Source organism: Triticum dicoccoides, chromosome 6A (genome assembly GCF_002162155.2).
Source record: "Triticum dicoccoides isolate Atlit2015 ecotype Zavitan chromosome 6A, WEW_v2.0, whole genome shotgun sequence".
NCBI lineage: Eukaryota > Viridiplantae > Streptophyta > Magnoliopsida > Poales > Poaceae > Triticum > Triticum dicoccoides.
The window spans coordinates 350789937-350816005 of NC_041390.1; positions in this window are offsets into that span (position 1 = coordinate 350789937).

Consider the following 26069-nt stretch of genomic DNA (forward strand, 5'->3'; position numbering starts at 1 on the left):
CCACCTCTTTTGTTCCTTGGAGCAGGGTCCAAGTCTCCTGGATCACTTTCGGTGAGAAAATCACGTTCCCGAAAGTTTTATTCCGTTTGGACTCAGTTTGATATTCTATTTATCCGAAACACTGAAATAGGCAAAAAAATAGCAATTCTGAGCTGGGCCTCCGGTTAATAGGTTAGTCCCAAAAATAATATAAAATTGGAAAATAAAGCCCAATATAATCCAAAACAGTAGATAATATAGCATGGAGCAATCAAAAATTATAGATATGTTGGAGACGTATCAGTTCACAACTAGTCATGTCGGCCCGGGTTCTCTGTCATATGGATGGTAGCGACACTATCATATACGTGAGCCAAAAGGCGCAAACGGTCCTGGGCCATGGTACGGCGACACTCGTGGGGATACCGTGCGTGAGGCCGCAAAGTGATATGAGGAGTTACATGCTAGATCGGTGTGACTTAGAATCGGGGTCCTGACAGCTTGTTGCATTGAAAACTTGTGAATCTTTTCCAACATTATTGAAGCTCACTAACAATTACATCATAAGCTTTTACTTGTGTAGGTGTGAGAAACCGACACGAATTGGTACCAGTTGTGCTATTTCCTTGTTCCACATTGGAGTGATCTTTGATCCATCTTCAACATTGGTCAAGGTACATTTGGTATACATTCTTCTCTTTCTACCACTCACATATTTCACTTGGAATGATGGATAGGCCAAGTACTTCTACCAACCCACTCTTAATCGGGCAAGACGATGACATGAACTCCTACGTCACAAAGAGCCACCTATTTGGTGCACAACGTGCTTTGCATCAAGAGCAACAAGCAATGAGCGAACGCATCGACAACATCGCCACCGACTTGCGACTCTCCGAGCAACGTACAAGAGACTTCTTCGACCAAAAGCTCGACGACCACAAGCAAGAGAATGGCGCAAGAATGGACAAGATTCGTGCTTTGTTGCTCAATTGCTCTTCTTCCACTTCATCCTCATCAAGACGGAGACGCTCAAGTCGACACTCCAACTACACTATCTCAGGCTCAAGTACACCGACATCGAATACTCTTCGACGTGCCGCGTGCCAAGATAGTCAAGCAAACCGCAATCCTCTACATGTCAACGACTCTCAAGAGAAATGACACCGTCAAAACCAAGCGACTTTCGCTCAAGCACGACAACTCCAACGACAACGCCATCAAGAAGAGGAAGAACGAGCGAGGCAACTTCAAAATGAACAAGATGACGAAGCTCAACGTCAAGAGCAACAATTGCGAGAAGCTCAAGCACTTGAGGTGCAACATGCCCTTAGTGATTCAAGTCGAGCTATAGCCAACCGAGGCCGACAAGGTCATGAACATCAAGAAGCACTTCGCGAAGAAGTTCATGAATGCATTTACCAATCACGGGTGCATCGTCAAGTCCCTCAAGCTCGAACACAAGATCGCCAAGAACATCAAGTTCAACAAGAACAAGTTAACAATGGAAATCATCCAAGACAAGAGCAAGTTGAGAGACGATCCTCCTCGTCAAGGACGTCATCATCCCCGATCCAAACACAATGAAGAGCAACGCTACGGCAAGCTAAATTTCACCATGCCCAAGTTCAATGGAAGCAATTATCCCGAAGAGTACCTTTCATGGGCATTGAAGGTCGACAAAATCTTCCGCTTGCACAACTATGAAGGAGAGAAGAAGATCGTGATGGCATCCCTTGAGTTCCAAGACTATGTCCTCATTTGGTGGGAACAAGTCATTGAGCGCGAAGAGGCAAGAGGTGAACCACCCATCACTACTTGGGCGCAAATGAAGGATGTCATGAGAGCATGCTTCGCGCCTACCTACTACAATCTCGACCTCTTCAAGAAACTCCAACTACTCAAGCAAGGAACCTAGAGTGTTGAAGAATACTATGAGGAAATGGAGATTGCCATGATACGAGACAATGTCACGGAAGATGATGAGAAAATTATGGCACATTTCTTCAATGGACTCAATCACCCTATCAAGAAGATCGCCAACTTCCAACCATACTCGAACCTCATCGAGCTAGTGCATCAAGCTACCAAAGCGGAAAGTCAAGTGCAAGATGACTTCAAGTATGCCAAGTTCTCATCCAAGTCCTATGGCTTCTCCAACACCTATGCTTCCAATCCAACACCGTCTACCTGAACCAATCTTTCTTGAAGCAACGTCAACAAGTCGAGTTACAAGAAAACTTCGACAACCTCAAGTCATCTTCCTACTTCAAGCAACTTCAAGCCGAAAGCTTCGTCATCATCTACCCCAACCGATGAGACAATCAAGACAAGTTCCTTCAAATTCTTCACATGCGGAGGCCGAGGCCACAAGTCCTTTGAGTGTACCAACAAGCGAACCATGATCCTCAATGATGATGGTACATACGACTCCATGAGTGAAGGAGAAACGCAAGCCCTTGACAAAGTGGCAATGCACCGGCAAGTAAACGAATATCAAGAGGATGAAGTCTTTTGTGACAAAGATTCAAGTCCCCCTCTCGTTGTATCCAAGGTCTTAACTCTCCAACATCAACAAGAAGAAGACCAAAGATGCCATATATTTCATACTAAGGTCGGCATCAATGGAAGGTTCGTCAAGGTCATCATCGATGGAGGAAGTAGTCATAACTTAGCAAGTGAAGAACTTTGCTCCAAGCTCCAATTGTCCAAGATGAAGCACCCAGATACTTACAAAGTTCAATGGCTAAGCGACTCCGACACTATCCAAGTCGAGCATAGAGTGCTAGTCTCCTTCAAAATCGGAGCTTACGAAGACACTTTGGAGTGTGACGTCCTTCCAATCACCTTATTCTCGAACGACCATGGCAATTTGATAGAGGTGTCGTCCACAACGGCCGAACGAACCACTACATCTTCAAGATGAAAGGAAAGGAGTATGTACTTCGCCCTATGTCTCCAAGCCAAGTGATCGCCGACAAGCAAACCACCCATCATGGAGAGAATAGTGAGAGAGCGAACCACCAAAAAGAGAGTGAGGGCCACAAGCCCAAATCGAGTGTCTCCACGATGAGCGACAAGAAGAACCTAGTTCTATTTGCCTCCAAAAGTGAGCTAAGAAATGTGTGTGAGAACCCATCAAGTGTAATGCACTATGTTCTTTTGTGCAAGGACGACACACCAAAAGCTAACATGTGACGCCCCGAGACCGATGTGCCAGGTGTCCTCCAGTTATTTCGTTGTTGTTGCCATGTCATTCGCTTGCGTGTTGTATCTTGTCATGTCATAAGGTGCATTGCATCATCATGTTTTCAAAACTTGCATCCGTCCCGGTCTCCTCGTTCTTTCCGTTGTCCGTTCTGAGCCCACGCACACTTGCACGCGCCCGCGGCATGTCCGAAATGTTATTTTTTATCTGGCCGGAAAATGTCCTCGGAATGGGTTGAAAGTTGGCATGCGGTGTTGTTATGTTGTAGGTAGGCCGGCTGCCAAGTTTCATCGCATTCGGAGTTTGTTTGATGCCCCAATGGATAACTATAGCGATATTTTAGTCGGTCAAAATGTCGGATGTTTTCGGTGTCCAGAAACAGTTGCCGGGCTGCACTCCTCTCTTCTCATCTCAGCCCACTACCACTCACCGCCAGGCCCTACCTAACCTCTCTCGTCAGCCCGCGACCCTCCTCGCGCACGCCCGAAAGCTGTCCCGGACCCGACCCGGGCAGTCTTCACCGTTAGATCCGGATCATCCCCAAACGTCTACAAAACATCTCTGTTTCGTTAATTGGGCTCCCTACCTATTTATCTCGGACCGAGCATATTTTTGTGAGTCCAAGAAAATTACTCGCATGTTCAAATTCGTTCCCTAAATACCTCTTCTTTTTCTTCTCTCTATTTTTCTTTCTTTCTTGTCTCCCTCTTTCTTCTAAGGAGTGTAAGAGAGAGAGAGCACCATGCCCAGCAAGGGTCGGCAGCCCAGCCAGGCCGACCGGCCTCCCAGGCCCATATGCCCCGCTAGGCCCAGCCTCCTTTTCCCTAACCCTAGTCTTCCTGAGCCCGATTCCCTCGATGTCCATCTCTCTCCCTCGACCCTTTCCTCCGCCGCCGCCTCCTAGCGATCCCCAGCGCCCGCGCCCAATTCCCTCGAGCCCCGCTCGATCCCGTGCGCTCGACCTCCTTCTCCCTTTCGATCATCCAGCGCCTCCTCACCCTCTCCCTCGATCCCATCCTCCCTGACGCCCTCTCCTGGCCTCACGCCGCCTCTCTCCCCCTTCCTCCTGGCGCTGCTGCACAGAGAGGAGGCTTCTACCGCGACCCTGCCGAACACCGGATCCTGAGCGCCGCGCCCTCAAGGGCCCCGTCTTTGCACCACCGTCCTCCATGGCCGTAGCCGTCTGAGCTCGAAGCTCCCGCCGCTGCACCTCATCGCATCTCTGCTGCCTCCTCGCAGCCGGCCATCCTCGCTGCCGCCCGGGGTCCCCCTGCACCTCAAGCCTGACGCCTGACTCGCGACCTCTGCCACCTCGACGTCCCTTGGTGCCCTGCCGGCCAATCTGGCCCCATCGTCCAGGATCTCCATGGTGCTACCTTGCTGCTTCCTCCAGCACCCAAGTCCACCTTGCCGCTTCCGCCGCCCTCACGCCCCTACTTCTTCCATGGCGCTGTTGCCATCCATGGCAGCTCTGCCATTGTCGCCTTACCGCCGTTGTCCAGCGCAACACCTGCAGGAGATGGCCGGAGCCTCGATCACCCTCTCCTCTGCGTCGGGTCCTAGTGTCATGCGGCCATCGCCCCTGCATCATCCCAAGTACATGCACCATGTCCTGAACCCCCAAGGAAGACCACCGAACAGGGATTCGCCAAGTACCAGGTCAACGGAGACCGCCAAGTTCGTTTTCTGCCGCCTTCGAAATCGCCAAGTACCATGACGCCAAGTACCCCTTCCGAACGCCAAGGTGGATCTCTATCGCTGATGAGGTTCCGATAAGACCGTCGAGTGAATGACTACCTGCACGACGATACAAGAACAACAACCGTTGACATGAGTTTTGCCAAGTACCACAACCGTCGCGTTGGGTTTCATCAAGTTCCTATGCGACCCGTGTACAACTACCGTCGCCCCGTAAACATTGGATTCATCAAGTACCTCTCTGAAAACGAACGTCTACCACTACCGTCGCGAGTACCTCTATCGTCGTCATGTAACCCTACTTCCACTACCGTCACGAGAACAACTACATCCTCTACGAACTCGAACCGCTCGAGAATGCTCCCTTGGAAGGTATAACCACCGAGACGGCGCCCGTGAATGAATGTTGTGTGATGTATGAGATGCTCGTGGTTGCACCGTGTCCGAGTTGTCACTTGCTCGGTCCTCCTCTTCTGCCGCTAACTCATGGGACACCCAGAATCTGGGAGCGCCCCACCATCTTCTGCACGCATCCGCACACTTCTCCTTTGCATCGGTATCTCAATCGAGTTACCGGAACCGGGACGTTGCCGTGTCACCGTTACTGTTATCGTTGTCGTGGCACCCCTTTTCGTTTTCGCCACGATGACAAACTGCTTCATAATGCTCTTATCAACTTTTAATAAAAATTGCATAAAACTTGTTCATGTCATCCACATCATTATAACAACTTTAAGATGGTTTAAATTGTTGTTGCATTAAATTACTAATGCCTATGGGGGTTTACCGGGTTTGTTGTTTATTATATCCGGCCCCATTTAAATTGTTTAGATGGTATAGTCTTGTTATGTATCATCTCTTGACATGCTTAACAACTTTTAATATTGGTGAGTACATAACCGAGAGAAACTAAATAATTGTTTTGTGTTTCGTCAATACGCAACTCGTTGCATGTTGAGGTCCACTTAATTTGTAGAATTGTTTGTGCACTTTGCCATGCCATGCCTCATTAAACCGGACATGCATCATACTTGATTGTGCATCATGCCTTGTTATGCTTGGTTGTTTACTATGTTGCTTGATTCTTTCCGAGTTGCCTCTGTCATTAGCTTCAGTTTCGTTCCGGAGTTGTGAGGATCCGTTCGACTACGTCCGTTTGTCTCCTTCATGGACTCGTTCTTCTCCCTTGCAGGATCTCAGGCAAGATGACCATACCCTCGAAATCACTTCTATCTTTGCTTGCTTAGTTGCTCGCTCTATTTCTATGCCTATGCTGCGATACCTATCACTTGCTATATCATGCCTCCCATATGCCATGTCAAGCCTCTAACCCACCTTGTCCTAGCAAACCGTTGTTTGGCTATGTTACCGCTTTCCTCAGCGCCTCTTATAGCGTTGTTAGTTGTAGGTGAAGATGAAGTTTGTTCCTATTGAAACAAGGAGATGTTGTTCCTTGTTGGAACATGTTTATATGTGGGGATATCACAATATCTCTTATTTAATTAATGCATCTATATACTTGGTAAAGGGTGGAAGGCTAGGCCTTATGCCTGGTGTTTTGTTCCACTCTTGCCACCCTAGTTTCCGTCATATCGGTGTTATGTTCCCGGATTTTGCGTTCCTTACGCGGTTGGGTTATAATGGGAACCCCTTGACAGTTTGCCTTGAACAAAACTCCTCCAGCAAGTCCCAACATTGGTTTTACCATTTGCCACCTAGCCTTTTCTTTCCCTTGGGTCAGGCGGCTCAAGGGTCATCTTTATTTAAACCCCCGGGCCAGTGCTCCTTTGAGTTTTGGTCCAACTTGTCAGCCGCCGGTGGCCACCAGGGGCAACTCTGGGCTGGCCTACCGGAAGTTTGGACAATCCGGTGTGCCCTGAGAACGAGATATGTGCATCTCCAATTGGGATTTGTCGGCACATTCGGGCGGCTTTGTTGGACTTGTTTTACCATTGTCGAGGATGTCTTGTAACTGGGATGCCGAGTCTGATCGGATTGCCTTGGGAGAAGGAATATCCTTCGTTGATCGTGAGATCTTGTGATGGGCTAAGTTGGGACACCCCTGTAGGGTTTTGAACTTTCGAAAGCCGTGCCCGCGGTTATGGGCAGATGGGAATTTGTTAATATCCGGTTGTAGAAAACCTGAAGTTGACCTTAATTAAAATGCACCAACCGTGTGTGTTACCGGGATGGTCTCTTCTCGGTGGAGTCCGGGAAGTGAACACGGTGTTGGAGTTATGCTTGACGTAGGTTGTTCTAGGATCACTTCTTGATCATAGTTGTTCGACCGTGCTTTTGCCTTCTCTTCTCGCTCTCATTTGCGTATGTTAGCCACCATATTTGCTAGTCGCTTGCTGCAGCTCCACCTCATACCTTTTACCCTTCCCATAAGCTTAAATAGTCTTGATCATGAGGGTGTGAGATTGCTGAGTCCCCGTGACTCACAGATACTTCCAAAACCAATTTGCAGGTGCTGATGTTACCGAGAAGGTGACGCAATAAAGCTCAAGGAGGAGCTCGAAGAAGATCGTGTTCGTAGTCTTGTTTCGTTTCCAGTTTATCAGTAGTGGAGCCCAGTTGGGGTCGATCGGGAATCTGTGTAGTATTTGGGGTAGTCTTCTTTTATTTTGGTTCTGTAGTCGGACCTTGAGTGTATTTGGATGATGTAATGCTTTATTCATGTAATTGTGTGAAGTGGCGATTGTAAGCCAACTATGTATTCCTTTCCCCTTGTTTATTTACATGGGTTGTGTGAAGATTACCTCACTTGCGACATTGCTTTCAATGCGGTTATGCCTCTAAGTCATGCTTCGACACGTGGGAGATATAGCCGCATCGAGGGCGTTACAAGTTGGTATCAGAGCCTTCCCTGACCTTAGGAGCCCCCTGCTTGATCGAATCGATGGCGTTGTTGAGTCTAGAAAAAAATGTTTTGAGTCATTTTGGATTATATATATCGGAGAGTAGGACTTCTTTTTTACTTCTCAGTCCCTTCGTCGCTCTGGTGAGGCATCCTGACATAGAGTTTTGACTCTTCTCTTCTTAAATTTCACTAAAAAAAATTTAGGATCACGCGGGTATCTTGAAATCGTTCTGATGGCTTTGTGACGAGAACATTGTTCTTGGTGCCTCCTGACATTTAGGGGTTGTGGCAGTGTCCCGGGGGGTTGAGCTCCGAGGTGTTGTCGTCACAGTTTTATCGTTGCAGTTCTGGAATACCTGAGTTTAGTTTTGCCGACATCGAAAATCTCTTTTATGCAGTTATTGGTGAGATAACCTCGACGCCACCCAGTACTATGGCGGGAGTTCGGGAGTATTGCCGTAACTCGTATAACGGATGCTTTTCGGAGGTTGAGGTAAACGATTTCTGAAGGTTTCTTGGTTATGTGTTGAAGGATGGATACAGCTGGATGTAGGATTTGCTAGTTTTGGGTGAGATATTATGCTTCCCCTGTATCCTCAACACCTGATTGCACAACCAGAAAATTTCGGCAGTTTATAAGTGGGAATTCAAGTAGCTCTTAGGATATCTTTCCGACAGATGTATGATATGAAATTGGGGTTCGACGTCTAGTGGTCCGCCTATTCACGGTTGGTTTTACAGTGGTCTCGTTGTGTCTTAAAGAGTCCTTGGCTATGCCGACTCGGGGACGCTCCGTATGTCATGTGCACTACCTTGTACATGATGGTGTTGTACGATCGAGCCCGTGTAGGCCCCACCATGAAAACTTCAGACGAAATCTCTATCATATGTTTGTTCCGGCTTATTTGCAAGCCAATCCTTTGTTTTTGTTTTGAGTTGTGGTATTCGAGTTGCTTCAAAGTAAAATGTTGATTCCATACCTTTCCTAAGCAGTGTTCTCATATATCTATGTGGATGCTAATCCTTCGTGATAATCGAGATTGTCATGTCAATCCTTTTCAACCGGCGTGTTTCTCTTCAAGTGGATCCAATCTTTTCAACATCAGTAAGATCAATTATCATTTCTTCTCAACGGTGTTGCTTAATCCGTCCCAAATTGCTTTTGTTTTCCCACCCTCCCACCCTTGTTTTCTTCAAGGACTCATATGGCTTAATCGAGTATCCATCTTATGGATGAGAAGACTTTTCATTCTTGTCTTTCAATGTTCTTACCCGGTGTTTCTCATGAAGATGGTCTACTAGTTCATCATTCTTTGTTCTCATTTTCTTCTCCGGTGGATTCAAGTCAAGCTTTGTTGATCATATCCCTTTCCTCGTTTCAAATGGTTTCCCATGCCAGTGCACCTCTTAATCATTCACCTCTCGCTATTATTTTGTTCCGGAATGCTGAAAATATCTCGGATGATTCGTGTTATGACTCTGCTTTCATTCAAGATCTTTCGAGAATGTTATCTTATTCAAGCCATTTAATTCAACCGGTGCTATCTACTTTTCAAGTAATCTTTTCAACGATGTTTCTCTTGAGTGGGCCCTAACCCATAGGTCTTTTCCCAGGATCTTACCTGACTCTTCTAATTTTGACGGAGCTTCTCAAATTCTTTCGAAGTTTAACATAAGAATGAATTATCATTAGTCAAATGTTTTTCTCCAAGATCTCCAAATTCTTTTCGTCATTGGTTCAACTTTTCCATTGTTCATTCCGGAGTGCCTCAACAATTAATGGTGGTGTTTCTCGTCGTCATTCTCGGATCCTGAAGACCAAAGAAGTGTTTCTCTTCAATCTTATCCATTCTCTCGAAGATTCATTATGCTAGCTTACTGCCATCCTCTCATAACTGTTTTGATTGTGAGTATTCTTTTCACCTATCTGGAGCTTTTCTTGAGTTGTTTCCATTTCTTTACTCCGGAGGCCATCTTCTTAGAATTATTTATTCTCAGCTTTCAGCTCTTTTTCTCTAAATCTTACCGGTGTTTCGTGCAAATATCCTCTAATCAATTCGGGATCTTTTCGTTCACTTGTATCTAAATTCTCTCAAGTATCCTCATTCATTTCATAATTATTCCCGGTGTTCCTTCATCTTTTCTCTGGTCATTTTAATTCTTACGGTGGTTCGTGCAAGAGTTCTCATCATTCGTTATCGTATCAATGCATCCGTTGTTTTCCAAATCCTACCGCTGGGTTGGTTGAAGACCTTCCCAAGTTTATGTTATATCTCTCTTTATCTTTTCTGTGAGAATAAGTAATATGTCAAATCCATTGATTGTCATCAATTTAATTGGTGAAGGATACGCATCATGTAATTCTTATTCTTGTTTCACCGAGTAAAATTCAATTTCTGCTTTCCGGCGTGGTTCATCATATCACATTCTCGGTTCGAGATGCTTTATCTTTCTTTCCTAGAGTTCCACGCTCTCATCATCACGGAGATCCATCTAAATCATTACAAGGTTTCACTTTATGTTTTCAACTTCTCTTTCTTTTCGTTATCCATTTTGTTACTGGAGTTCTTCATCAAGGTTCTACATAATGGTTCATCAAGGATTTAATTTCCTTCTCGAAGTGTTCATCAAGATTCTTTTCAGAGGAGCTCAAGCACTCTTCATCTTGCAATCTGGAGAGCAATTCTTTCTACCATATCATTGGAGGTTGTATTATGTCATTCTTGACAACTTGAGTTCATGTTTCAGGATTCACATGTTGTTAAGAATGAGGTATTTTAAATCCATCAACCTCATCATTGGGGTTATCTTGGGTTATATTCCACCTAAAGCCTTCCCAAAGGATTGTTGTTATTTATGGTGCTTATAAATGACCCAAGTTCTTTATCTTTCCTCCCGGTGAAATAGTTTCTCGCCTCCTTGTCATATAAATCCAATAAAATCTTTTCCGTGAGTGGCAAGTCGTCACCTCATAATGTTGAGATGCCTTCTATAAGACCGTATCAAGTTTATTCTTTTCATTGTTGGTGTTCCAACAACTCTGTTCGACTTTTCTCCCGAGGATGCCTTTTCAAGCTCATTTGTGGCAGAAGCTGGCATTTTCTCCTCCATACTTAATTTCAATTATCTATCTTCTATATCTTCCGTCCGGAGGCATTGTGATGTTGCTCTCTTCAGCCCATCTTCTTGTTTTGTCAGGATCGTGTTCTTTCTTGGTTTATCCATTTAACCAGAGTGTTGTGACCTTTTTGCCCAAGTTCTTTTCACCTTATCAAGACTTGCATCTCTTTTCAACTGGAGTGCTGTCTAAGATCTTTCTTACCCCTTGTTCCATTCATTTAATAGTTCCGGAGGCAGTGTGTTGTGATTTCATTAAGTATCTTCTCATGTTATCAAGTTCTTATTCAGTTCCGTTTTTTCAGACAGAGTGTTGTCCAAATTATATCATTCTTAATACTTCTCTATCTTGTTTTAACCGGAGTGGTTTCAATATATATCTTGCCCTTCAACCTCAACGTTCTCGTAATGTTCCTTGTTCCTCTTTTCTAACGGAGTGTTTTCAACTTTGTGCATCTCCGTTCTTTTCTTTCTTTCCATTTATTCAACATCGCAAGGTTTCTTTGGTTTCACTCATTTGTCAAAGAAGCAATTAGTTTTACCTCTTCTTTTTCTCTTCCATTTTTCTCTCCGGTCCCATTCTAGATCTCGGGAGGAGATCCTCTCGTAGTGGTGGAGTGTTGTGACGCCCCGAGACCGATGTGCCAGGTGTCCTCCAGTTATTTCGCTGTTGTCCCCATGTCATTCGCTTGCGTGTTGCATCTTGTCATGTCATCATGTGCATTGCATCACGTTTTCAAAACTTGCATCCGTCCCGGTCTCCTCGTTCTTTCCGTTGTCCGTTCTGAGCCCAGACACACTTGCACGCGCCCGCGGCACATCCAAAATATTATTTTATATGTGGCCAGAAAATGTTCTCGGAATGGGTTGAAAGTTGGCATGCGGTGTTGTTATGTTGTAGGTAGGCCGCCTGCCAAGTTTCATCGCATTCGGAGTTTGTTTGATGCCCAAACGGATAACTATAGCGATATTTTAGTCGTCAAAACGTCGGACGTTTTCGGTCTCCGGAAACAGTTGCCGGGCTGCACTCCTCTCCTCTCATCTCAGCCCACTACCACTCACCGCCAGGCCCTACCTAACCTCTCTCGTCAGCCCGCGACCCTCCTCATGCGCGCCCGAAAGCTGTCCCAGACCCGACACGGGCAGTCGTCACCGTTGGATCCGGATCATCCCCAAACGTCTACAAAACATCTCCGTTTTGTTAATTGGGCTCCCTACCTATTTTTCTTGGACCGAGCATATTTTTGTGAGTCCAAGAAAATTACCCGCATTTCAAATTCATTCCCTAAATCCCTCTTCTTTTTCTTCTCTCTATTTTTCTTTCTTTCTTGTCTCCCTCTTTCTTCTAAGGAGTGTAAGAGAGAGAGAGCACCAAGCCCAGCAAGGGTCGGCAGCCCAGCCAGGCCGACCGGCCTCCTAGGCCTATATGCCCCGCTAGGCCCAGCCTCCTTTTCCCTAACCCTAGTCTTCCTGAGCCCGATTCCCTCGATGTCCATCTCTCTCCCTCGACCCTTTCCTCCGCCGCCTCCTAGCAACCCCAGCGCCCGCGCCTGATTCCCTCGAGCCCCGCTCGATCCCCGTGCGCTCGACCTCCTTCTCCCTCTCGATCATCCAGCGCCTCCTCACCCTCTCCCTCGATCCCATCCTCCCTGACGCCCTCTCCTGGCCTCGCGCCGCCTCTCTCCCCCTTCCTCCTGGCGCCGCTGCACAGAGAGGAGGCCGCTACCGCGACCCTGCCGAACACCGGATCCCGAGCACCGCGCCCTCAAGGGCCCCGTCTCTGCGCCGCCGTCCTCCATGGCCGTAGCCGGCCGAACTCGCAGCTCCCACCGCTGCACCTCGTCGCATCTCTGCTGCCTCCTCGCAGCCGACCATCCTCACCGCCGCCCGGGGTCCCCCAGCACCTCAAGCCTGACGCCCGACCCGCGACCTCCGCCACCTCGACGTCCCTTGGCACCCGGCCGGCCAATCTGGCCCTATCGTCCAGGATCTCCATGGTGCTACCTTGCTGCTTCCTCCAGCGCCCAGGTCCACCTTGCCGCTTCCGCCTCCCTCACGCCCCTGCTTCTTCCATGGCGTTGTTGCCATCCATGGCAGCTCTGCAGCTGTCGCCTTACCGTCGCTGTGCAGCGCAACACCTACAGGAGATGGCCAGAGCCTCGATCCCCCGCTCCTCTGCTTCGGGTCCTAGTGTCCTGCGGCCATCGCCCCTGCATCATGCCAAGTACATGCACCGTGCCCTGAACCACCAAGAAAGACCACCGAACAGGGGTTCACCAAGTACCAGGTCAACATAGACCGCCAAGTTCGTTTTCCACCACCTTCGAAATCGCCAAGTACCACGACGCCAAGTACCCCTTCCGAACACCAAGGTGGATCTCTATTGCTGACGAGGTTCCGATAAGACCGTAGAGTGAATGACTACCTGCACGACGATAATAGAACAACAACTGTTGACATGCGTTTTGCCAAGTACCACAACCGTCGCCTTGGGTTTCGTCAAGTTCCTATGCGACCCGTGTACAACTACCGTCGCCCCGTAAATGTTGGATTCATCAAGTACCTCTCCGAAAACAAACGTGTACCACTACCGTCGTGAGTACCTCTATCATCGTCATGTACCCCTACTTCCACTACCGTCACGAGAACAACTACTTCCTCTACGAACTCGAACCGCTCGAGAATGCTCCCTTGGAAGGTATAACCACCGAGACGACGCCCGTGAATGAATGTTGTGTGATGTATGAGATGCTCGTGGTTGCACCATGTCCGAGTTGTCACATGCTCGGTCCTCCTCTTCTGCCGCTAACTCGTGGGACACCCAGAATCTGGGAGCGCCCCACCATCTTCTACACGCATCCGCACACATCTCCTTTGCATCGGTATCTCAATCGAGTTACCGGAACCGAGACATTGCTGTGTCACCGTTACCATTATCGTTGTCGTGGCACCCCTTTTCATTTTCTCCATGATGACAAACTGCTTCATAATGCTCTTATCAACTTTTAATAACAATTGCATAAAACTTGTTCATGTCATCCGCATCATGTTAACAACTTTAAGATGGTTTAAATTGTTGTTACATTAAATTACTAATGCATATGGGGGTTTACCGGGTTTGTTGTTTATTATATCCGGCCCCATTTAAATTGTTTAGATGGTATAGTTTTGTTATGTATCATCTCTTGACATGCTTAACAACATTTAATATTGGTGAGTACATAACCGAGAAAGAACTAAATAATTGTTGTGCTGGTACGTCAATATGCAACTCGTTGCATGTTGAGCTCCACTTAATTTGTAGAATTGTTTGTGCACTTTGCCATGCCATGCCTCATTAAACCGGACATGCATCATACTTGATTGTGCATCATGCCTTGTTATGCTTGGTTGTTTACTATGTTGCTTGATTCTTTCCGGGTTGCCTCTCCCGTTAGCTTCGTTTTCGTTCCGGAGTTGTGAGGATCCGTTCGACTACGTCCGTTTGTCTCCTTCATGGACTCGTTCTTCTCCCTTGCGGGATCTCAGGCAAGATGACCATACCCTCGAAATCACTTCTATCTTTGCTTGCTTAGTTGCTCGCTCTATCGCTATGCCTATGCTGCGATACCTACCACTTGCTATATCATGCCTCCCATATGCCATGTCAAGCCTCTAACCCACCTTGTCCTAGCAAACCGTTGTTTGGCTATGTTACCGCTTTGCTCAGCCCCTCCTATAGCGTTGTTAGTTGCAGGTGAAGATGAAGTTTGTTCCTGTTGAAACAAGGAGATGTTGTTCCTTGTTGGACCATGTTTATATGTGGGGATATCACAATATCTCTTATTTAATTAATGCATCTATATACTTGGTAAAGGGTGGAAGGCTCGGCCTTATGCCTGGTGTTTTGTTCCACTCTTGCCGCCCTAGTTTTCGTCATATCGGTGTTATGTTCCCAGATTTTGCGTTCCTTACGCGGTTGGGTTATAATGGGAACCCCTTGATAGTTCGCCTTGAATAAAACTCCTCCAGCAAGTCCCAACATTGGTTTTACCATTTGCCACCTAGCCTTTTCTTTCCCTTGGGTCGGCTGGCTCAAGGGTCATCTTTATTTAAACCCCCGGGCCAGTGCTCCTCTGAGTTTTGGTCCAACTTGTCAGCCGCCGGTGGCCACCAGGGGCAACTCTGGGCTGGCCTACCGGAAGTTTGGACAATTCGGTGTGCCCTGAGGACGAGATATGTGCGGCTCTTATCGGGATTTGTCAGCACATTCGGGTGGCTTTGCTGGACTTGTTTTACCATTGTCGAGGATGTCTTGTAACCGGGATGCCGAGTCTGATCGGATTGTCTTGGGAAAAGGAATATCCTTCGTTGACCGTGAGAGCTTGTGATGGGATAAGTTGGGACACCCCTGTAGGGTTTTGAACTTTCGAAAGCCATGCCAGCGGTTATGGGCAGATGGGAATTTGTTAATGTCCTATTGTAGAAAACTTGAAGTTGACCTTAATTAAAATGCACCAACCGCGTGTGTTACCGGGATGGTCTCTTCTCGGCAGAGTCCGGGAAGTCAACACGGTGTTGGAGTTATGCTTGACGTAGGTTGTTCTAGGATCACTTCTTGATCATAGTTTTTTGACCGTGCTTTTGCCTTCTCTTCTCGCTCCCATTTGCGTATGTTAGCCACCAAATTTGCTAGTCGCTTGCTGCAGCTCCACCTCATACCTTTTACCCTTCCCATAAGCTTAAATAGTCTTGATCATGAGGGTGTGAGATTGCTGAGTCCCCGTGACTCACAGATACTTCCAAAACCAGTTTGCAGGTGCTGATGTTACCGAGCAGGTGACTCAATAAAGCTCAAGGAGGAGCTCGAAGAAGATCGTGTTCATAGTCTTGTTTCGTTTCCAGTTGATCAGTAGTGGAGCCCAGTTGGGGTCGATCAGGAATCTGTGTAGCATTTGGGGTAGTCTTCTTTTATTTTGGTTCCGTAGTCGGACCTTGAGTGTATTTGGATGATGTAATGCTTTATTCATGTAATTGTGTGAAGTGGCGATTGTAAGCCAACTATGTATTCCTTTCCCCTTGTTTATTTACATGGGTTGTGTGAAGATTACCTCACTTGCGACATTGCTTTCAATGCAGTTATGCCTCTAAGTCGTGCTTCGACACATGGGAGATATAGCCGCACCGAGGGCGTTACATAACACCTCTCACACTCTACCTTTAGTGTTGTCTTCTCTTTTGCAGGAATTCCAAGATGTTTTCCCCAAAGAGCTACCTCCAGGTCTACCTCCACTACGAGGCATCGAGCACCGCATCAACCTCATCCCTGGAGCACCACTTCCAAACAAAGCTGCCTACCACGTCAACCCCGAAGAAACCAAATAAATACAAAGGCAAGTAAAACATCTCATAGACCATGGACATGTGCATCAAAGTTTGAGTCCTTGTGCCGTTCCGGTCATTCTTGTGCCAAAAGGAGTGAGGGAGTCCTGGATTAGGGGGCCTCCGGACAGCCGAACTATGTCCTTTGGCCGGACTGTTGGACTATGAAGATACAAGATTGAGGACTTCATCTCGTGTCCGGATGGCACTCTACTTGGCGTGGAAGGCAAGCTGGGCAATACGGATATGTATATCTCCTCCTTTGTAACCGACCTTGTGTAACCCTAGCCCCCTCCGGTGTCTATATAAACTGGAGGGTTTTAGTCCGTAGGACAACATACGATCAGACCATAGGCTAGCTTCTAGGGTTTAGCCTCTCCGATCTCGTGGTAGATCAACTCTTGAAATACTCATCTCATCAAGAATAAATGAAGCGGGACGTAGGGTTTTACCTCCATCCAGAGGGCCTGAACCTGGGTAAAACATCGTGTCCCCTTCCTCCTGTTACCATCCGCCTTAGACGCACAGTTTGGGACCCCCTAGCCGAGATACACTGGTTTTGACACCGACATTGGTGCTCTCATTGAGAGTTCCTCTGTGTTATCACCGTTAGGCTTGATGACTCCTACGATCATCAATAGCGATGAGGTCCAGGGTGAGACTTTTCTCCCAGGACAGATCTTTGTGTTCGGTGGCTTCACATTGCGGGCCAACTCGCTTGGCCATCTGGAGCAGATTGAAAGTTATGCCCCTGGCCACCAGGTCAGGTTTGGAAGCTTAAACTACACGGCCGACATCCGTGGAGACTTGATCTTCGACGGATTTGAGCCCCTGCCTTGTGTGCCGCGCGGTCACGATGAATACGAGTTAGCTCTATCATCGGACCGTATTCAGGAGATCGCACCGGCAGCCGTTCCGAGCCTCAATTCGGAGCCCGTTGCACCATCCATGGATGGGTGGATGGACCCCGTCACGGAGGCCATACCCTCAGCGGCGATCGAGCCGAATATCGACCTTACCCTTCATGAGAGCCGTGTTGCCAAACTGGCGGATCCTTCTCCGGCCACGGACTCCGAACCGCCTGTGCCCGTGCCTGTCGAATCTGATTGGGCGCCGATCATGGAGTTCACCTTCGTGGATATCTTTTAGCACTCGCCTTTCAGCGACATACCGAACTCATTAAGGTCTCTCTCCTTGTCAGGAGAGTCCTGGCCGAACCATGTCCGGCAGGATTGGGATGCGGATGATGAAGAAATTCACCGCCCACCCACCACCCACTTAGTAGCCACTGTCGATTACTTAACCGACATGCTCGACTTCGACTCCGAAGACATCGACTGTATGGACGACGATGCGGGAGTCGGAGAGGAATCACTGCCCACAGGGCACTGGACAGCCACCTCATCATACGATATATACATGCTGGACACACCCAAAGAAGGCAATGGCAATGAGACAATGGAGGATGACCCCTCCAAGAAGCAACCCAAGCGTCAGCGTCAGCGGCGCCGCTCTAAGTCTCGCCAAGGCAAAAGTGGTGATACCGGCACCAGAGATAATAGCACTCCAGACAGTGCCGAAGACAACAACAATCCCCTCCAGCAAGATTTAGAGCAGGAGGATGGCGGTGCCAGCTCTCCTGAGAGAGCGGCAGATGGAGAGGCGGAGGATGATAATTACATGCCTCCCTCCGAAAACGAGGCAAGCCTCGGCGATGACGAATTCACTGTGCCAGAGGATCCCGTCGAACAAGAGCGCTTCAAGCGCAGGCTTATAGCCATGGCAAATAGCCTTAAGAAAAAGCAGCAGCAGCTTCAAGCTGATCAAGATCTGCTAGCTGACAGATGGACTGAAGTCCTGGTGGCCGAGGAGTATAAACTCAAACGCCCCTCCAAGAGTTACCCAAAGTACAGGTTGCTACCCCGACTGGAGGAGGAAGCACCGAAACCTACATCCCCGGCGTATAACGCGGCTGATCAGCCACCTCGTGGCCGTGACAGAGCGACATTCCAGCCAAAAGCTCAGCCCGCACCCCGACGTCATTCAAATAAAAAGGCAGGGGGAAATACGCCAGACTTGCGAGACGTATTGGAGGACAAAGCAAAACATGCAAGATCGATCTATGAATCACGAGGGCGCGCCACTATGCGAGACGATAATCATCACACCGGATACAGTAAAAGTAAGTTCGGCCGGGCCGAACACATCGGGCAAGACTCATTCAAGCTGCGTCGCGATATAGCCCAGTACAGATGCGCCGCACACCCCTTATGCTTCACAGACGAAGTGATCGATCATCAAAACCCAGAGGGTGTCAAACCCGTAAATATAGAATCATACGACGGCACAACAGATCCCGCGGTGTGGATCGAGGATTTCCTCCTACACACTCACATGGCCCGCGGTGATGACCTACACGCCATCAAATACCTCCCACTCAAACTCAAAGGACCAGCTCGGCATTGGCTCAACAGCTTGCCAGCAGAGTCCATTGGCTGTTGGGAAGATCTGGAAGCCGCATTCCTCGACAACTTTCAGGGCACTTATGTGCGACCACCAGATGCCGACGACTTGAGCCACATAATTCAACAGCCGGAGGAATCGGCCAGGCAATTCTCGACACGGTTCCTAACAAAGAAAAATCAAATCGTCGACTGTCTGGATGCAGAGGCCCTAGCAGCTTTCAAGCACAACATCCGTGACGAGTGGCTAGCCCGGCACCTTGGTCAGGAAAAGCCGAAATCTATGGCAGCCCTCACAACACTCATGACCCAATTTTGTGCGGGAGAAGATAGCTGGCTGGCTCGCAGTAATAACATATCAAAGAACCATGGTACTTCGGATACCAAGGACAGCAATGGAAGGTCATGTCGCAACAAACATAAGCGCCACATTAACAGTGACAATACCGAGGATACGACAGTCAGTGCCGGATTCAAAGGCTCTAAACCCGGTCAGCGGAAAAAGCCATTCAAAAGAAGCACTCCGGGCCCGTCCAGTTTGGACCATATACTCGATCGCTCGTGTCAAATACACGGCACCCCGACAAGCCAGCCAACCACACCAATAGGGACTGCTGGGTGTTCAAGCAGGCCGGCAAGTTAAATGCCGAAAACAAAGATAAGGGGTCACATAGCGATGACGAAGAGGAGCCCCGGCAGCCGAACACCGGAGGACAGAAGAGGTCCCCCCCACAAGTGCGGACAATGAAAATGATATACTCAACCCACATCCCGAAGATGGAGGGGAAGCGTGCGCCCATGGATATATATGCGTTGGAGCCAGTCGCCCCAAAGTTCAACCCATGGTCCTCCTGTCCGATCACCTTCTATCACAGGGACCACCCCACTAGCATCCGTCATGGTGGATTCGCCGCGCCGGTCCTAGACCCAATCATTGACGGATTTCACCTCACTCGAGTCCTAATGGGCGGCGGCAACAGCCTGAACCTGCTTTATCAGGACACAGTGCGCAAAATGGGTATAGATCCCTCAAGGATCAAACCCACTAAAACGACCTTTAAAGGCGCCATACCAGGTGTAGAGGCCCATTTCACAGGCTCAGTCACACTGGAAGTCGTCTTTGGATCTCCGGATAGCTTCTGAAGCGAAGAGTTAATCTTTGACATAGTCCCATTCCGCAGTGGCTACCATGCACTGCTCGGGCGAACCGCATTTGCAAGATTCAATGTGGTACCGCATTATGCATATCTCAAGCTCAAGATGCCAGGGCCTTGGGGGGTCATCATAGTCAATGGAAACACAGAGCTCTCTCTCCGCACGGAGGAGCACACTACGGCCCTCGCAGCAGAAGCGCAAAGCAGCCTCTTAAGGCAATCCACTAGTTCGGCGATTAAGGACAAGGACAACTTCAAGCGCGCCTGGGGTAATCGGCAACCGGACCGCCTGGCACGTCCCGAGCTTGCATAGCAATGCGGCCCCCACCCCGGCCCCAGCCAAACAGCGAAATCCGTGCCACGCGTACATAATTACGCATTAAAAATACCATGGGCACAGGCGGGGAGGGGGGCACGACGGCGGTACGCCCCAAGTCGCGGCTTAAACCGCACTAGGGGCTTCCCGCTTTGTTATTTTTCTCTTTCAGGACTTTAATATATGGAAACCCTGTCCGGCAGCGTGATTGCCGAACACATGATGCAGCAACCAAGGAGGCAGAAAGCTACATCACAATACGGAACTCCCAGGTGGATTACGATAACGAGTGAAATATTTGTTTTAATACTATTCCTCAGCTTGCCCTTGGAAGGGACATGTCAAACAGTCCTACTTTTTTCTTATCGCACTACTTGTATCATTCTGCTTTAACGCACCTTTTTGAATAAAAAATGCATAGCATTAAGACTATTATTGCATTCTTATATATATATATATATATATATGTTCATTCATGACATCCAGCACCCGTACACTCTGGTACAGCCAATACGCTAGGGGCTTAAGCATACCCCATAATACGTCGTGAGAAGTCCGAACACTTTCGACAGTGCGACACCCCGAACTTATAGCATTATATGCATCAGCTCCGAATCATGTCTTGGGTCAATAGTTTGGTTTGCCTGGCTCCCATGTTTTGGTACCTTACATTCCGCTATATTGGCTAAGGTAGCACTGGGAGAACTACTGTGATTGTGCCCCGGTTCTGCTGGGCTAAGCACCTCAGTACAGAAAGCTAAAACTGACTATCATGATAAGGCGAGAGACTGGTCGCTATTCGAGAGGTTCTCGAGTCCCTAAAGACTTATGCCGCTTAGAGCGAGGAGTCGGCCCTGTCCGGCTTAAGGCATGTATCGCGCCCCGAATTCGGCCTTCCGAATACTAGGGGCTTGGCCGAAATTTAAAATTATAGAATTCTATGGCTAAGTGAGAGTGATAACGCATTATAGTCTGATTGCTTTGTTCGTTGTGCTGAGCTCCTCCCTCGAAGGACCCAACAATGGGAACAAGAGTGCTCAGGTTTATCCCGAACACCCCAGCACTCGTGGCATGGGGGCAGAAGCCGACGACCAGCCATCTCTCAGATTTGATAAATAGCCGAACAAAAGGTAATATTTTAAATTCAAACAAGCGTTGCATAGCGCATATGAACAAGTTTTCATAAATACAGGATCGCACGAGCGAGTTTACTCAAATATTATATCTTTCGTACACTCGTCCGCTACGAGACGAGCGCGCTTCAGGACACCCTCATAGTATATCTCGGGGTGGCGATGCTCCTTGCCCTGCGGCGACCCTTCCTTCACCAGCTTCACAGCGTCCATCTTGGCCCATTGCACCTTCACACGGGCGAAAGCCCGGCGTGCACCTTCGATGTAGACGGACCGCTTGATGACTTCAAGCTGTGGGCAGGCATCCACAAGCCACCTCACCAGGCCGAAGTAGCTGTTGGCAAGGGCATCGCCAGGCCACATCCGGACTATAAAGCCCTTCATGGCCTATTCGGCCGCCTTGTGCAGCTCGACCAGTTGCTTCAGCTGGTCGCTCAGAGGCATCGGGTGTTTGGTCCTAGTATACTGAGACCAGAACAGCTTCTCCGTTGAGCTTCCATCCTCGGCCTGGTAAAACTGTGCAGCATCCAACATGCTGTGGGGCAAATCTACAAATGCTCCTGGAGAGCTCCGGATTCGGGTAAGTAACAAGTAATTCACTTTCACATGCTTGCTTTGCATATAGAATGCCTTACCCGCCGCTATCTGCTTCATTGCATCAATCTCCTAGAGGACCTTTTGGGCTTCGGCCTTGGCACTCTTTGCACTCTCGAGGGCCGCGGCAAGCTTGGACTCTCGCGTCTTCAAGTCAAGCTCCAATGCCTCATCCTTCGTCACGAGAGTGTGGAGCTCTTGCTGCACGCCTCATGCCTCTCCCGCTCGGTGCACTCCTTGTCCGCTTTGTTTTCCGCCTCGGATAGTGCTTGCTTCAGGGTCGCCACCTCGGTCGTGGCCCCTGGCAAATTTACGATGATCCTGTCATTTTGGAATTGCATTCTTTTTATACATATCCATGGACTAGGTACTACTTACCTTTGTTCTCCTCGAGCTGCCTCTTGGCAAGGCCGAGCTCGTCCTTGGACCCTTTAAGGTCCTCCTTTAGTGCGGCGACCTCCGCAGTCAGTGCGGCAGAGGCCAACAGCGAAGCCTGCTTACGCATATAGACATACTTATATTAGACTCATGCGATATTGTTTGATCCTCTGTTCGGCTTTTCTTTTTGAACACCGAACAGTGCATCAGGGGCTACTGTCTATGCGGTAATATTTTTCCTATATTTCAAAAACTTACCTCAAAGCCTGTTAGAAGGCTGGCACATGCTTCAGTCAGTCCGCTCTTGGCGGACTGAACCTTCTAGACCACCGCACTCATAATAGTGCGGTGCTCTTCGTCGATGGAAGCGCTACGAAGCGCTCCCAGCAGATTGTCCGGTGCCTCTGGATGGACAGAGGTCACCAGCACAGGAGTTTTGCCCCTTAGGGAAGGAGGCCGGCGCGGTGTTCGGTTGAGGGCCGAACTCGGAGCCCTTGGGAGCCTTGCTCCTTCTACTCCCTGAGTCCGAAATGTCGCCTTGAGACGCCTCCAGGATTGTCTCCCCTCGGCCCAGTGCCTCTTGAGACAATACCTTTGCGTTGTCTGTAGGGCAAGGGGAGGTGGCGGTCGGAAGTGGATCGCTATCCATATCCGACGAGCCCAGGGAGCTGTCCGACGATACGTCGATACGGGCTCGCGGCGGTCTGCATAGTCATAATTCGGTGTTAGGAGAGGCAGTGCGACAAAGGTATGCTATGAGCTATTCTCGCATCCGAATACTTACGACTTCGCCAAGGGCTTGGACCTGAGCAGCCACTCGTCTTCGCCTTCGGCGGCGGTGGTGGGATAGTCCGCAAGGAGAGTCCTTCCCTTCTTGGACCCTTCGGCCCCCCCGGTTGGGGCGACATTCCTTTTCTTGTCTCCCCCAACTGAAGGGGGAGCATCTTCTTCTTCCTCCTCGTCTTTGGGGGAGGAGTGTGTCGCAGAGTTATTGGACGATGAGTCCGATTACACCTGGCATCGGGAACTCTTTCGGGTTCCCTTGGCCTTCTTGGTCTTCTCCGGCACCTTATAAGGGGCCGGAGTCATCATCTCCGTAAGGAGAGCATCCGCAGTGTCTTCGGGCAGAGGGGCCGGACAGTTAATCTGCCCCGACGTCTCCACCCAGTCCTGTCAAAGACATGGAAATCAGACCCCACACATGATTAAGCTAGGGGAAATAAAATATCCTACTGGATGTATAGAACTCACCGAATGCGCTCGGTGCTTCGCGCTTGGCCCGCGGTCCTCGGTTAGGGTGGGAGGGACCTCGGTGCCCTTAAACAGCACCTTCCAGACGTCCTTGTGTGTCGTGTCGAAGAGCTCTCTTAGAGTCTGGTGCTGGGCCGGGTCGAAGTCCCACAAGTTGAAGTCCCGTTGTTGGCACGGGAGGATCCGGCGGATGAGCATGACCTGGACTATGTTGACAAGCTTGAGCTTCTTGCTAACCATATTCCGGATACATTTCTAGAGTCCGTCCAGCTCTACTGATGAACCCTAGGACAAGCCCTTCTCTTTCCAGGAGGTGAGCCGCATGGGGATACTGAATCGAAACATGGGGGCGGCCACCCATTTGGCGTCGCGTGGCTCAGTGATGTAGAACCACGCTGATTGTCACCCCTATATGGTCTCCATGAAGGATCCTTCAAGCCATATAACGTTGGGCATCTTTCCCACCATGGCTCTGCCGCGTTCTGCTTCTTGGCCGCCCACTACCTTCGGCTTGATATTGAAGGTCTTTAACCACAGGCGAAAGTGGGGCCAGATGCAGAGGAAAGCCTCACACACGATGATGAACGCCTAAATGTTGAGGACGAAGTTCAGGGCCAGATCATGGAAGTCCAGCCCGTAGTAGAACATGATACCACGGACGAATGGATGGAGGGGAAACCCCAGTCCACGGAGGAAGTGGTGGAGGAAGACTACCCTCTCGTGAGGTTCAGGGGTAGGAACGATCTTCCCCATAGCGGGCAGCCGATGTGGGATGTTCGCGGCTAAGTATCCGGTTCCGCGCAGCTTCTTGATGTGTCCCTCCATAACGGAGGAAGCCATCCATTTGCCTCCCGCTTCGTACATGATTGTAGAAGGTTGAGGGGAAGGATGTGGACTTGGGCGTTGAAGCTCGAGTGCGCAAGAGTGGATGAGCAAGGAGGAAGAAGGCATGGGTAGAAAAAGGTTAAACCTTCTCCCTTTATAAGGGCGGCCGAAACTATGCGCCCCCACTAGCATGGTAAAACTCGCTTATCCCCCAAGCGCCGTAATCGATGGCGCGGTAGGGTTACCCACACCCGTATTGATGAGGATCCCGTAATAAGGGGGACACGATCTCTGCTTTGACAAGACGTGTCAAAAAACTTCCTCGCGTTATGCGCGGGGCAAGTTAAAGGAAACAGTTCGAATAATCACCGGGCCATGGCATAATGTCATGTTGCCAAAACGTGTCAGCAGATTAGATTTGTGGAAATATTATTCTCTCTACGGTGGTATGTGGAACTTATTTTGCAGGATCGGACACTATCCTTATATTCAAATTCTTCCATGGCGTATTCGGAGGAGGAACCCGCCTTGCAATGCCGAAGACAATACTGCGCGCCGGACTCATCGTCATTGAAGCCTGGTTCTGGGGCTACTAAGGGAGTCCTGGATTAGGGGGTCTCTGGACAGCCGGACTTTGTCCTTTGGCCGGACTGTTGGACTATGAAGATACAAGATTGAAGACTGCGTCTCGTGTCCGGATGGGACTCTACTTGGCGTGGAAGGCAAGCTAGGCAATACGGATATGTATATCTCCTCCTTTGTAACCGACCTTGTGTAACCCTAGCCCCCTCTGGTGTCTATATAAACCGGAGGGTTTTATTCCGTAGGACAACATACAATCAGACCATAGGCTAGCTCCTACGGTTTAGCCTCTTCGATCTCGTGGTAGATCAACTCTTGTAATACTCATATCATCAAGAATAAATCAAGCAGGACATAGGGTTTTACCTCCATCAAGAGGGCTCAAACCTGGGTAAAACAACGTGTCCCCTGCCTCCTGTTACCATCCGCCTTAGGCGCACAGTTCGGGACCCCCTACTCGAGATCCGCCGGTTTTGACACCGACAAGGAGACAGTAGCTTTCGCATGTGTTCCGATTGTGGACCTATCAATGCTATCACCGTTCGCTATAGGTACCCCATTCCACGCCAAAATGATATGCTAGATGAACCTAGTGGTGCCACTATTTTTTCCAAAATTGATCTTAAAAGTGGTTACTATCAAATCCGCATACAAGAGGGTGGTGAATGGAAAACCGCTTTCAAAAAAAAGTTTGGTTTGTATGAGTTGTGAGTCATGCCTATGGTTTTATCGGAAGCACCGGGTACTTTCATGCGTCATATGAATTATGTGTTTCGCCCTTACATTGGTGAGTTTGTTGTTGTCTACTTCGACGATATCCTTGTTTTTAGCAAATCTCTCAAAGATCATGTCGAAAAGAGCGTTTCTATGCTAACATGGAAAAATGCCTTTTTGGCATTGATAAGCTCGTTTTCTTGGGTTCTGTCATATCCTCTAAGGGTGTTCATGTTGATGACTCTATGATTAATGTTATCAAAACTTGTCCACAACCAACCAACTTGCAACAAGTGCGTAGCTTCCTTGGTTTAGCTGGTTTCTACCGTAGATTTGTGAAGGACTTTAGCACCATTGCTTCACCTTTGCATGCTTTGAGCAGGAAGAATGCACCCTTTGTTTGGGGACCATCGCAAGATACCGCATTCAATGAA